The sequence below is a fragment of the Amblyomma mixtum genome, chromosome 3 (genome assembly GCF_055824585.1).
Source record: "Amblyomma mixtum isolate Tamu chromosome 3, ASM5582458v1, whole genome shotgun sequence".
Classification (NCBI taxonomy): Eukaryota; Metazoa; Arthropoda; class Arachnida; order Ixodida; family Ixodidae; genus Amblyomma; species Amblyomma mixtum.
In genome coordinates, this window is record NC_143014.1 from 341,086,963 (window position 1) to 341,102,366 (window position 15,404).

Below are 15,404 nucleotides of genomic sequence, written 5' to 3' on the forward strand. Positions count from 1 at the left end.
AGAGCTCGCTTGCTCCAGAACCAAGTCTAGTTTGGTTCTCAGTGGCAGCAAAACTGCAATCTAGAAGATCAGAAAGGGCAGGGCCTCATCGGAAACAGCTCGCATCCTGTCCGCAGCCAAAATCGATCGCAAGATCACCATGATTTGGGCCCAAGCACACACATTTGTTCCCGGTAAGGAGGCGGCCCAAGCGTGAGCCCGAGATCTCTACTTCCGGGTAACCGGCTGACCAACTGCCAGGGGATTGATGAACGCAAGGACGAAGGATAACTTTTGCAAATACACGCGGAAATCATTGAGAACTATAGGTTAGGAAGACGTCTGGTGCCACCACCGGATTCAAGCTTAAGGCCATTGTACGATCGTTTTTTGGGCGGATCCGCTAACGAGCGGACCGCTCGCTTTCAGTCTCTGCCCGGGCATGAGGCGGAATGGTGTTGTACGATCACTTTGTTGCTGGCAGACGAGTCGGATGGTTCGAACGTTCCGACTGACGGTCCCAGCAGTGCCGCCCGTCTAATCGCGTGCAGTGGTACAGGCATGTGTCTGTAGCAAAACACGCAGATATCTTGCGGTAGAAATTACCCGTATTGACTGCGGCGTATTCAAGACAATATCCGTTGCGTCAACGTTTCTTTTGCTGCTTGATTTTCGTCGAGGGTAGAATGGTGGTTGGCTGTGATTCGGGTTGGGACGGCACGGATCTCGGTTCTGACGACCCTGATGGCCGCGAACCAATTCGTGACAAAACTCTGTGAGATCGAAGGTGAGTCCGCTCATCTGAAGCGATGTTGTCGAATAGGATACATGTTTGGACCATTTCTATGCAAGAGACTAAAAAAACGCGTCACATCGCAATCGAGTACTCCTCCTCTTTCGACGCTACGTTCTCACAATGACCCGTGATTCCAGCCCTAAAATAACAGAATGCGGCCTGCTCTGAAAGTTACGCTGCCCCGACGATTTCACAGCGATGACGTGATTCTTACTGCAAATTCTCGATCAGGCCAAGCTGCAGTACAGGCTGCTAACAACCGTCCGTAATTACAATCGGTATAATCACACTTTTTTAAATAGTTAAGATTAGATACTTAAAATTTTAAGTCAGTTATTCAAAATAGCACACTGTAGTGTTTTTGTATAGCTGACAGAGAAAGAAAATAATTGCACTTGCAGCCTTTCCCAAGCATTTTGCACAGTCACTGTAATATGTAAACGGCCTTCTCCTTGGCTCCCTATACTGTTACTGCAAAAGACATGCTTACCTATTCAATATATAAGTTGTGTGTGTGTGTGTCTGAATTGTGCATATGCATTTAACATTCACAATTTAGCACAACACTGCTGTCAAACACAAATGCTAATGAACATGAGAAATTATGTTTCCACCTAATTAGAACAGGTAAAATCAGTTGTAATTAAAGCAGTTCTGCATTTCACAGAACAGTGACACTGCAACAATAGCGACTGATTTTTGTCATGTTTTTCAGGCCATTATTAAAGCCAAAATAGGAATAGCACTATGTGGCTACAAAGGGGCTTAGACGTGCGTGACTGGGCTAGAAGTGTATGGCTTTGTTCTGCACAGTGACAGCGGGCCATCAAGTTGTGCTTTAGCATTCCTTCCTGAGCTCATATTGCAGTTGCACAAGCCAAAATTCAGTGCTGAAAACAAGTATGGAAAGTTCTGCTAAAGGCCATGTCATTGTTGTTATGTACAAAACAAGCTGGCTTATACTCTGTGCAACTCCAAAGCATTCTGAAATATCGCTGTGAATGCAAAACAAAGTGGGTGCCTTTGTATTGCATAAAAGTCTGTACATGCCATTCTCATTATTATAAATATGAGATGTCGGAGCCAGTTAACTGGATTACAGGTAGAGTAAATGCAAGAACCAATTTGGAAGGTTTACATGGCCATGGCTCCCGGCTTAGGCTGAGAAAGAATACTTGTATAGTCAGGGGAACAAGGTACGATGGCCATATTATCTCGTTGTCTCGAACAAACACTAACAACTCAAGCAGAATTTGTAAAATTGGATTTCCAGTAAGGAAGCTGTGATGTCGTGCAATAAAGTGAAATTACAAATAAGCTCTTTAATTATGTGACAGGTATATATGCATATGTTCTCTGATACAGCCTTAAAGCAGTGTCTAAAGTTATTTTCACTGATCAGTAAAATGTAGAACAGCTGAATGTAATGAATGTAATGAATGTAATGAATGACCAGTTCCCAAGGTAGCAAGTGAAAGTGAGCATTGCTTAACATATGCTGAATTTTAGAGTGGTATTAGTTGCTGGCTATCAACATATTCAGCTAAATATACCTATATAACTGCCAGTGTGCTTTCAAAGAAAAATTAACTGACGCATTGACAGGCAACAGAAATTTGGAAAAGACCAATATGAAGTTAGGCCAGAGAATGCCGAAGAAAAGCAGAAAAGCAGTGATGGCTTTTGTCGTTTCTGGCATCTCTATACTGCAACTTGAAGTTGATGGGTTTTGTGTTTAAGATGAACCAGCGGTCCTGTTAACACTATCCTGAATATATAAAAGTCGCATGCATAAGTGTGCATTTGCAGCATTCTCACTAAGCCATGTTATGAAGTCGATGTCTTGCTTAACTGAAGAGACAATAAGAGAGAAGCAATAAGGAAAGCCTGACACAGATAGGCACAGTAATGCATGCTTAGCTTTTCAGTGCACGAGTTTAGCTGGCTAGACCTAGCTTGTGCAGTGTGCAAGTTAGCCCAAATGCAACTGTATACTGTTGCGACCCGGGTAGCATGGCCGGTGACCGGTGATGGGACGAGGAGGATGGGAGACTGGGTTAGGAGGAAGGTAACGATAAACTTTATACACTTATTTACATTATTTACAAAGGGTGACTGAGAATGACTCTCACTGGAAGGGAACGCCTTCGTCAACCGTAGTCGACTGGAGCTAGCAGGCTTCTCTCAGCCACCTCACAGCCGAGTTAAATAGGGTTCGGATTCCCCAGATCCCTGGCTGGGGAATAATGTTCGGAGAGCACTGTCCAATCGGATGGACCGAAGGGGACGCTAGTGTTACCACCCACGGCAGGGGCGGTGCGGGCTGTTCCTCTCTCTCGCAGCTGGGTCGATGGGAAGGGGGAGATGCTGACTAATCCAGCCCGGCTGGAAAGGAATCTCCCGCAGTCTTCCAGCAGGTGAATGAACTTGCTTCCCCGCCGGACGTCCAGAACACGAGTCGAGTCGGGGACACAGCCGTCTTCAATCAACAGCCAGCGTGACTGGCGCCGCCACGTCGCCTCCGCTTCCGCTGTGGTTGCCGCTGACAATGCCTCCTGCCTTCGCTGCTGCTGCCGCAGTCACATCCGCTAAAGGAGGTCCGCTGCACTAATCCACTTAGGCTCGGAGGGGGGGGCATCCCCAGCACCCCACTGCACCACCGCCGTCGCGAGGTTGTCGGCCTCGTCGATTGTTCACGGTTGGTGCTTGATCGGGCCCACGTGGCCAGAAGTACGGTCACGACAATACCATCCGACAAAACTATTGTGTTAATCTGCCCCTATATTACTTGAAATAGATTGTGAGGAAAGTTCTTATGCATAAGATAGCATTGTATTGGTTTGTTGAGCAGAACAAGCGGCTAAGCACTTCATTAGAACAATTTATTTTAATATTTATTATACCTAAACAGTACTAAATGACAACACTTGAGTGGTGAGCTAGCACGATATGCCAAGTAGGAACTTGATGAGTTTGTAATTTACTAATAAGAAGTAGTTAGCCACTAACATCCAAGTACAGCCATACCACTACAAAGGAAAGCTTTGTCGGTTTTCTTTGTAGCCTTATGTCTTTGCTTGAGCTGATGCTAATGAGTAATTACTCCCTTATCACCAATCTTCACCTTGGGGGATTTATTTAATTCAGTGGATGAACATCATCGTTTACTGCATGGATTTCTGCAGTGACTAGCTCAAAGGACAAGAGGTTAGTAAGCCCTGTGAGTTGGAAGGCTATTCCAGCCTTTTGTGGCAAAAACAAAAACGAATCTTGAAATGCAGTGGCCTGAGCTAACTGAGGCACAACACTGCTTGTGCGACTAGTGCAGAAGGAACCATGAGTTAGAACAGATTAGTTGGTTATGTGATGATAAAGATTAAAAAAAAATCTGCAGTTTCCGCATGACATGCAGAAATTTCAAGATTCACCTTTAGTGCTGTTACAGTGGAGCTTCAAAAATAGCCTGAGAGAATAAAACAAGCGGCTCAGGTCTGAACTCATTCCGGGATTCTAGTGTTAAGTTAGATTTGTGGCATGTGCCATTAGAATACCCAAGCTGATGCCACACAGGGGATTTGAACATGAGCAACTTGGAAGACGGTGACGCTAAGGACACGTCGTGGTGTAAATATCATAGGTTGTGGGTGGGTGTATGAGGATTATTAGGTGAGTATTTGAACCAGTATACAGTGAATATACCTTTATCGGAAGGCCTTATATGTTGGCAAAATGTAATGCCGACAATAAAAAAAATATTAGTGCATTCTTAGTAACATTAACAAACAGGTCAATCCAGAGCATGTAAAACGTTGTTTGGAGAACTGAAATGCTCGTATTGATTGCAAGGTGGCAGACCCCATAAAGCTGTCAGTGAAGGCATGTGACAAAACACTGGAGGGAAGGTAATAATGCAAGTAATAAAAAGCTCAGGCCTAAGAGAGTGCCATGGGGACGTCCGAGATTGCAGGAAAAGGCAAGATGCATGAGAATTGGCAAGGGAAATCTGCCAACAGCTGGCTGTTTAAGCTTAGATCCAGTTTAGAACTATTGGATGCAAGTTAAAGCATGAGAAAACCAGCCTTACATAAATAAAGGAATCGCATGCTTTTTCAAAGCAAAAGAAGAAAGCATCATAGGGGGATGTTGCAGTCAAGGTGCATGTCGTGATGAACAAGAGAAAGTTGGCTATTGCAGAAATGTTTTCTAAAAGCTTGCCGATTTGTATGAAGAAACTTAATGGGCCAAAACTGTCTAGCAGCGGCAAGAGTATGAAATGTGTTTGGTGATTTGCGGCACATGCCAATGCGACAAAAGTGGGCCATAGATGCTGGGTGATGAAGGGTAAGAAACACAAAGAGGCCAGGCTATGATGAGGCATGAAGCTATCAGCACAGCATGCACTAGATATGCCTACACAACCTGCTTCCTTTCACAATGTTGCTTAATGTAAATTTCACAGAACTTAATCATAGTGTACTGTGGGGTGGGGCTAACAGTGGGGCTAAAAATTAACATGCAGAAAATCAAAGTAATGTTTAACAGCCTAGCAAGGGAACAGCAGTTCACAGTTGGTAGCGAGGTGCTGGAAGTAGTAAGAGAATATGTCTACTTAGGGCAGGTAGTGACCGCAGATCCGGATCATGAGAGGGAAATAACTAGAACAATAATGGGGTGGAGCGCATATGACAGGTTCTCTCAGATCATGAATGGTAGCTTACCAATATCCCTGAAGAGAAAAGTATACAACAGCTGTATCTTACCAGTGGTCACCTATGGGGCAGAAACGTGGAGGCTAACAAAGAGGGTTCAGCTTAAGTTAAAGGGAAGCTGAAGAGATTTTCGAATTCATTAAGATGCTCAGGTATGGATGTGGGAACCTTAAAAATCATGCGGGTGAAATTTTTTTGCAGATTAATCACTTAGGAGCGACGTAATAGCCGTTTAAAATTGCGCGGTAGCTCCGCCCTATAGTGAACTAGAATACTATCCTAGTGGCGCGAACGGAAGGGCGCGGGCGTGCTCTTTGGCGTAGAAGCCACCAGGTGGCGCCACTGCAACTTTTTGCAGCGGCGTCGTCGCGGCTCCGTTTGGAGCTTGTGTATGCTTCTCCACGTCGTTGTGTCGGTGTGGTGCTCTAATACGCCGGTAGTTAATAAACATGCATGCCATTTGCTTCAACTAGCTTCAGAGTAACCTGATAGGCACTTTTTTTTCCCAGCCGTGCCCCTTTGAGCAGTTCGGCGATGATGAAAAATCGCGTCTTTGCATGCCGTATGCTACCGAGAACGGGCAATGAGAGAGGCTCACGGTTTTGCCGGTGGGTGTTAGTTGTCTAGATGCATCTCTTACCAGGCTCATTTTGTTTACCTGTGATTATAGTTTGGTACTATGGGGTTTAATGTCTTTTTTTTAATTCGACTTGTGTTTATATGAAAATTCTTTTTCCTGTATTGAGCTTTGCTGCCCTAACCTCTCGCCGACGTGTGTGGTGCTTGTGGCCTAAAGGCATTTTTTACCTGCACCGTTCTAACTATCGTGTTCTTTGCTTCTCTTTATGTTCCTATATTGCATTGTTATATTTTTGTGACCTTTGTTTTTCCACATCAACCTTGTATACGCTCCCCCCTTATGTAATACCCCGACAGGGGCCTTTAAGGGACAATAAATGATGATGAAATGAATGTCCCAAAGCAACTCAGGCTATTGGGACCCCGTAGTCGAGGGCTCCGGATAATTTCGACCACCTGGGGTTCTTTAAAGTTTTCTGACATCGCACAGCACACGGGCCTCTAGCATATCGCCTCCGACGAAATTCGATCGGCGCGGCTGGGATCGAACCGGCGTCTTTCGGGCCAGCAGCCGAGCACCATAACCACTGAGCCACCGTGGCGGCTTACAGTCATAGAAAACTGCCTTCCTCATTCATCTGTGCGCGCGCCTACGTGTCATCCAGTTTACGGAAACCAGTTTTTTTCTGAGGCGCTTAAGCGGCCTCAGAAACATATTTTGTTCACTGAATGTTATTCACGATTGAAAATATTTCCACCCCAATTTTCGGCAAGTCTTGCAATGTATGCATGACATATGCCAAGTTGAGAAGACACGGGAGGCGAGCATTATACCTTTATTGGCAAGTGCAGACATGTGAAAGAAAAATTGAAGCGAATATTGGTTTGATGGGAGGCACATTATTGGCGTAATCAGCCGAAATTAGGTTACATAGCAATGCCATCCGCGGAATCAAGGCTATAGCTTTCCTAAGAAGGTGCTTCGGAGATCTAAGTGCAACGACTCATTTTCAGGTACTTAGAAGCTTGGCGCTTCCGGTTGTTGCTGCTATTGAAGCTTTGTTTCATAAAACAGTTGGTTTGGTTGGTTTATGGGGTTTAACGTCCCAAAGCGACTAAGGCTATGAGAGACGCCGTGGTAGTGGAGGGCTCCGGAAATTGAAGGCGGGTTGTTATATAAAAAGCAGTGAGCTCTGCTGCCACATTCTCACAGTGGTCAGGACAGCCAAGCCGAAGCTCTGTTTTTGTCTTAACCACCTGTACAATATCAACGATACTGTCTGCATGTAGTTCTAGGAGGCTAAAACATGTCGTGAAGGCATTTTTTAGGTCAGCTACAAATTTGTAGAGGGGAGCAGCGGGATACAGAAGACCACCGTTGTCTTTCATGCGAGTGAACGGGGCTAAGTTTTAGTTCCCAGCCGCCTCTTTGGTCCGCAAAAGCAAATTCAGGCAGCTTTCACAGCTCGTCTTCAGGACACATTTTCTGGCGACATAACCAGCTATATAAAATATTAGCCGGCTGTCACTTGATGCCACGGTGCAGGTGACACCCTCTGAACCTCAAAACTGTTTGGGTTGGTGTGGCTAGATGTGATCCCGTACAGGGCTTGTAATGCAACATTTTTGCCATGTAGAGCAATGGTTTGGTTTGGTTTATGGGGTTTAACATCCCAAAACGACTCAGGCTATGAGAGACGCCGTAGTGGAGGGCTCCGGAAATTCCGACCACCTTGGGGTTCTTTGACGTGCACTGACATCGCACAGTACACGGGTCTCTAGAATTTCTCCTCCAAAGAATGGCTCTACGGACATTTTACAGTTACACCTGAGAAGTAGAAAATGTATTACACAGATGTTCTCTTCCTGGTAAAAATACTGTGCGGCGAACAAAGACGCCTTAGGAGCTCCCGGATAACCGCTCCGACAGCCCGGAGCAAAGCAATGGGAGTCCGTCTTCCTTTTCGGCATCGTGCCTCTCTGTAGTATATAGCACCAACTTCACACACGCAATACGATTTTCTCCGGATCACTCACATCTCGAGGAGTCACGCCGAAATGTAGAACGCACGCAAAACACTTCGGTTCAGCGCCCGGAGAGCCGTTCTGAACGTGAGAAGCAGCACGGCAGCGGCAGCGCAGGCTGGCGCAGGGCTAGTAAAAGGCGCAGTGGCGCCCCTTGCGGCGAGGAGCGGCGTTTTGCTTCAGCCGCTCCGCTGCCGCGCGCCTCCGTTCGCGCCACTAGACGAGTATTCTAGTTCACTATACTCCGCCCCCGCTGTCCGCCGAGCGCTGCTCATGACACTTTGGTGACACTCATGTAAACGTTGGTGTTTTGTCGCCTCGCAGCCTCCGCGACCGTGCTTGTTTTTGCGTGCGTGCCATCATAAGCTGCTTCGAGCTGCCGTGCATTTCTTTATTTGTGCGCTTTTATGTTTGTGGTGACGTACAGAAACGTGTGCAGCATCGAGTGAAGTGGTGAACCATCATGCCGGCGTTCTGCGCAGGCTTCGGCTGCACTAATACCCCTGTCACACGGGCACTTTCGATCCTCATTGAGTCAATGCTCATCGAACTCAATGCAGATCGACGGTTGTCACACGGCCACTTTCAAGCGCAATCGAGCTCGATCCTGCTTGACTCGATGCCGGCCCCTCAAGAGTGCTTGAGGTTCCAAGCACAATCGAAAGCACTCTCGCTCTCACGAAGCTATAAAAATAAACACTAGTTAACAAAACAAAACTACAACTGTTGCTGTTGTAATTGATTAAAATGCAAGACAGAACATTTTCAGGCACTATGCCTGCATATATGCAAACATATTTATAAATAATCTCAACATCACGCTCCAAGCTTCGCCTTCAGTGTAAACAACAAAGATGGCGTCCTCCTGCTCGTCGACGCGTGAACTGTGGAGCGAGCGCGAGACACCCGCTCTCATCGACTGCTGGCTAGACCGCCTAGATAATTGTCGGCGCCAGAAGAGAAACGCCGTAGTCTATGCAGAAATCGCGGAGGCGTTGCGGACCCTCGGTTTCCATCGCACAACAGCAGATACAGAGGTGCGTCGCACGTCTGGCTATAGTCTGGCTACGGATTTGGCTGTCGCTGCCCCCTACTGCACAGTGTTGCCGGACATCACCTTATTATGGCTGTTGGAGGAACATTTGGCGCCACCTAACACACATGAGGGAAACTTCTTGAGGAGCATTGAAAATGCCCGTGTAGCACCGGATGTTTCAAGCGTGCTCGAAAATCTCGATGCAGATCTAGTTCAATGAGCATCGAAAGTGCCCGTGTGACGGGTATAACACCAGCGGCCGCGACGATGTGGTCTTTCATTATTTCCCGCAAAATAAGAAGCTTTCTGCGAGGCGGGTCGCTGCTGTGAAGCGAAGGGATTTCAAGCCCTCAAAGACTACAGTGCTATGCTCTGACCACTTTCGTGATGAAGACTATAACCAGAGCCTGTCGATAATGCGTTCATTGGGCCTGTCAACAAAGTCAGCTCGACTGAAACCCGGCACAATACAGTCTGTCTTCGTGCACAGGAGCTCGTCACCGCCATCGAGGCCAGCTTTCGCGAAAAGGAGGAAGCTCGAGGTAAGAATTTGTGTATTAACTCTATGAGAATTTGACTGCGCGAACCGGTGTTCTGTGTAGTGTATGGCGCGTTATTTCGTGGATGCAAGACTTTCGGTAGTAGTGAGATGAACGGCGCTGGAATGAGAACGTCAGGACGGCAGCAAACTGCAGCTTACAAAATAAGTGCTTAGCTTTTATACTTGCAGGCATGCATCATGCATCTCGTACAGCATTACTGATATCAGAGCTCGGCCCTAAATTTTTGGCTGAATAAAAATCTTAAACTGCTACTAATACTGCAAGAGCTGGAGCGACGCGAAGTGCGCCTCACAACCGGAGAATGCGCACCGCGCGTGAGCAGAGACGTTATATGCAGCCTCTTTACTTACTCAATTATGTTGGAGCTCACATATTCTAGGATTCATGCGTAGCCCTCAGTGGCGAGAACATAGGGAGTAGTACGCGGCACATTTTTCTTCGTGCTCGGAGTGCCGAGAAAACTCTTTGCAGATGTTTCTGGTATACAGGCGCGTGGCGGTTCGTTTTCAATTTGGTTTCGCCTGGGGCCTGGCTGATAGCCGCCTCGTCAGCGCCCAATGTGCGCAGTCATGGCGCTTGCAGTCCGGCCCCAAAGCGTACACTTTTTTTTTTAGCGATCTACATCGGACGCGCCCGCTGGCGCTGTGTTAGCGCGTGAAGTTGCCTGCCAGGGTGTAAATTTTTAAAGAGATATTTTTTGCTTGGCTATAGTATTTGCAGGAGGTGCTCCAAATCTGCAAATACAGCATATGAAAATAAAAATTTAATTGAGATATGCAGTTTAGTGAGCTAATGGAAGCCTTCTGCCTATTACTGGTGTCTTCCATATCCCCCAACATAGCCCCAGGGATAAAATTAATACAAGGTTAGTTACCCATTTTTTAAAATAAATTTTCGACCTTCTAAAGAAACACCTGGTATATAATAAATGACCTCACTTTGCATGGAGCTCGCCAACCAACAAAATGGTTTATGAAATAAACCAGAAGATTTTACTCATACTGAAGCACACTTTTGTTCTGTTTGCAACAATAACATCATATGGCTTATGCCTTTCAGGTTCTTGCTGAACTGCTGCAAGATCAAGACTGCACACCAGACGATAGTGCAAATCAAGAGTGCATGGAAAATGACATCACACCTGGAGGCTGCACACCAGACAGTCAAGAATGCACACCAAACAGCAATACAAATCAGGACTGTGCAACAAGTCGAATGCCACTGGCAGATGCTACTAGGACACTGCACTGAACTTTTGTAAAAGTGCTGACAAATCTGTTCAAGTTCTAATTCAGCTAATACCAGTAAAGTGTTCTGCCAGGAATACATTTATAATAACACATGTAGTCGTAAAAAATTGCCGAGTGCAGCATGGCTTCATACATTAATATATAATTGTGCGCTACGTGTGCTACAGTCAGCCTTCCGATTCGGCCTGCTCGGTTGCAGCCCGAGGCCATCGAGTTAGTGAAAAAAATCACTTGTCGCCTGATCTGAGAACAGCACGATAAAAGCGGCCGCAAACGGATGGAGATATTCCTACAAGGGCTTGCAGTATGAAGCAACTCTCCTAAACAAGGATTTTAATTTACTGCCAGATACCATCTTGGCACGCAGAAAGGAAGGCGCACGTTTGTCACCTCGACGAGTTCTGCCGCAAAGCGCCGCGAACTTCTGTTTTACGCGTGTGTTATGAACCGAGCCGGCACGCAGCGACCGTGAAGCGATGCCAGCATAAAATTTGCGTGCAAAAAGAGCCTGATAACTTCTTGCGCATGTCAGTGGTCTGTGTGGATTACAAGCAGATTTGCGGCAGCACCGACAAGCGGCAAGACAACAAGCGGCAAGACAACAGTGCCAACGATCGCATCCCGCTTACATTGCATTAGGAAAATTTCATGGAGCAGTGCTATACAACATTTGCTCGCTTCAAAATTAATTTATTGTATCTCTGAATGAAGTTTGGCTAGAAAAGTATGCTTACGAAAGGACATTTCCAATACGTGGAGATGGTGACACTTCGCTTTCGTTCAAGCCAAAAGCACCGCTTGCGCCAGCATCGTTGCTTCCTTGGAGCGGTTTGCTCTTTGCGATTGGTTCGTACATGTAGGGGATGACGCCAAGATCCTCCTGGTAATCTTCGATGTGTTCCATTGTGATATAAGCATCAAACCAACAGCCCGAACCACCGCGCGACGCGCTTCATGTACTACATCGGCGGCGACCGAGCCGCGCTCACCGAGCCAACGCCAGTGTTCACGTCACGAGGCGCGCGAGCTGGCCCGAGGCTGCTGCTGCACTTTTCGCCAAAATAAAATAGGTTTACGCTTTCATCTGCCTAATTTTGATGAGAAATTCGAATTCCGAGGGTGGAAAACCGTAAAGTGCATCTCTTCACTCAATTTTTTTGGGAAACCTTTCAGCATCCCTTTAATGACTTCAACAACCCGTAGGTCTTCGGACCGATAATGCTCAAGAAGGCGTGTACCTTGTCGCCGTCGGGTACATCGTTGACAACAGGAACGACGTAAGCCACTCTTCGTACGAAGCCCAATCGCCTGCGGACTCGTCGAAGGGTTCCAGCTGGCCCAGTCGCCCAGCGAAGTGCGTCACCGCTGCCTCGGCCCCAGTCATGACGACAGTCACCAGCTCCGCACACTGCAAAAGCGATAGTCTTCTTCACGGAGTGAAATTTGGAAACACTTGCCTTGCAAACAAGAACGCCGTCTTCTATCCCATCCTTGTCGCCAGTTGTTGTGGTGCGTGGTTCATCAGACGCACGCGTTCATGAGCGCGCGTTCTTGCGAAGGAGCAGGCAAGTTGCGCGCGCGTTCATGCGAAGGAGCAGGTAAGTTTCCAGGGGCGAAGCGGCGCTTATTCCTGTATGTTCGTCGGTGCGTAGCTGAATGTCGGTGCGTGGCTGAACGAGAATAGCCCGCCCGTAGGTTGCGCCGCACGCCTTTTATTCGTTTCGGCGCGCCTGCGCATTAGCGACGGCGGCGATAGCCGGACACCACTCGTGGCGCCTGTTTTCTGATTATATTCAGGAAACAGAAATCGGTGCACCCGTTTTATTATTTACAAGCAGTGAAGTGCTCCGTATGTTAAAAACGGCACGTACCATGCATGCCTTCGCCGATGTCGTCGGCTCGATAAATAAACTCAAATTATCACAAGGTGGCACTAGAGTCAGCTTGGGGCACGAAAGGAGCAAAAAGTGCCAAATGCGACTGCCTCCCCGCATCGTGTGTGTGTGCGCGCGTGTGTGCGTGCGTGTGTGTGTGTGTGTGTGTAAGTCGAACATAATTTCTTTCGGCTCGTAGAACACTTTTGCAGAACCAAGCAGCAAGCAGGAGCCAACACGACTCGAATGCTTCACTGCCCGCAGCGACGAACAGTCGCCGCCGCCTAAATTAGTGCTTCAATATAGTAGTGCATCACTAGCATTAGTCTGAGTGCGCTAAGTCCGCCAGGAATGCGACGATTACAATTACTGCAGCCACGCGCTGAGGCTGTTTACATAGCTGTGCTCAAACAGTGATGGTTTTGCTTGGCATGACGTAAGGTGGGCTCTCCATGTCTTAAATGTTATCTACTCTTGCTTTGAAAACGTAGTTTGACTTGTTTACACACTACGATAACACTGCAATAAGAGCCGATGCTGCTAACGCCTGCTTGGGAAACGCTTCGCGTACATACGGCGTTTCTTGCTAATCGTATCTGCTTCCTCCAATGTCACCAATACTTGATTTTAAATCGCTTTACCTGAAAATACGTTTGGAAACCACTTGCATTAATGAAAACAGCCAAATTTGTTGTGTACAGTCGACGCCGACAACTGCTGCCAGCTGCCGACCTTCAACACGCATGCTCTGCAGACAGGGTCACATCGGCACTTCTCCCTTACTGTACGGGCATCCTGCGATGTCGGCAGTGATCGCTTTGAAGTCAATTTAGCCAAAACTACGCTCGATGGCTAATCGCATACGCTAAGAGCTGTGAATTCACTCTCCGCAATCGCCGAAATCGCACACACGAATCCTGCGGACTCGCTAGGCCTCGTCACAAAAGGGGCAAGGGGCCGGCTGTCTGCCGTCCACCGAAATTTAAGAATCTGGCAAAAGTTCACCCAAGCTCACTCTTTGCACTAATACGATACGCAGTCGTTGACCGTGCTGGCGTCTTTTTTCGGTCCCAGCGTGGCATACCGGTGCGTCAGCGACGGCATCTGCATACCGACCAGCCCGCCGACCATCGATCGACGTCGCATCGGCCTAGTGTGACTGGACCCTACCTGAAAACTATGTTCGCTTTTGCGGCACTAGTCACTCATATATATGAGGGACGGCTGCTACTGCGGTTGCCCGCGAAAGTACAGGGGACACGAGACCTCGCTTCCCGCATTGCATCAACGATAGCCGGAAACGGCGGCCCCGCCAAGCCAAGGACAAGGGAGCCAACCAGCCCCCAGCAAGCCAGGCAGTCCGTCTACCGGCAAGCCAGGCGTTCCATCTACCGGAAAGCCAGGCAGTCCATCTACCGACAAGCCGGAGTTGCCTAAGGCAATACCACCACCACCCCAAGCCGACGTGGAGAAACGAACGAGTGCCCCCCCACCAGGTTCTTCACGGACATGGGCGCAAGCCGTCATCCAGGGATCCCAGGTGAGCAGCAAGGGCAGGGCAGCCCCTCCTCATCCCCCCCTTTCCAAACCGCCGACAAAAACGGCCGAGCAATCCGAAATTTCCGCCCTCAAAGAGGATATCGCTAACCTACAGAAGCGTCTCGCCCTCACTGAGGCGCGCCCCAGAATTTTCCAACCCAGAGGCCCACTCCCCCCACGGTGGAGGAGATGGATAGCGACACACCGGCGAACGTGCTAACTGCTACCGCGCAGTCTGCGCTTGAGGCGAGGGTTAGCGCACTGGAGGCCCAGATGAACTCCGCATTCTCCGCCTTAGAAATGCAAATCGCAACCACCATCAAGGCAGCTCTAGACAAAATTCCTACCATTATAGCCGCACATATGACGAAACAACCTCTAACTACCAGGCGCTCCGGCCAACTCAAGCGTATAAGGAGCCCCAATATTAAGGCTGGTAGACCAAAAGTCGCACATGAGGAACAGGAGCCCGCCCTCAACCTGCCCAGCGTGATGCAACCTGCTGTCATTGGGGCACCCGGCTCAGAGGCGGGCCCCTTCCTTGTAAGCATAAATTCTAATCATAATCATGGCAGACATTAATAAACCGCAATGGTACTCACGCAGCAATTCGGCCCCTGTCCAAATTTTACAGTGGAACTGCAGAGGTTTCAAGGCCCGTACTAAGCGGGCCGACCTACGGCTTTTCCTAACAACGTTCCCCAGTACTCCTGCTGTAGTGGCCCTCCAAGAGCCGGGGGACGCAGCCACCCTCACAAATTACTCAGTGTATCAGCAGGATGCGCAGAGCTGCCTCTGCGTACATAAAAATTATACGGCCTCCCCGGTGGACCTGGATTACAAGGTGATTTTCTCGTATGCGATGGTGACGATCCTTCCGCTACGCAAACAGGACCCCCCATTACACGTACTCAACGTCTACAGCTCTCCCAAACTTCCAAATGTCACATCTGCAGATTTATTCAGTCGGGCGTTAAAGGTGGCGAACAGGGACCCCCTCATAATCGTTGGGGACTTTAATGCCCCAACGATTCTGGGCAACACACGGTTTGGT

General features: G+C 48.1%; 1 long non-coding RNA gene across 1 annotated transcript in view; it reads right to left on the reverse strand.

Moving 5' to 3' along the window:
* Positions 1-12,322, reverse strand: part of LOC149356143 (uncharacterized) — a 30,194-nt gene extending 17,872 nt beyond the window's left edge. The window contains exon 1 of the long non-coding RNA XR_016291624.1: positions 12,176-12,322. This is a non-coding gene — a long non-coding RNA (uncharacterized LOC149356143). The remainder of the gene's footprint in view (positions 1-12,175) is intronic.
* Between the last annotated feature and the right edge of the window lie 3,082 nt (positions 12,323-15,404).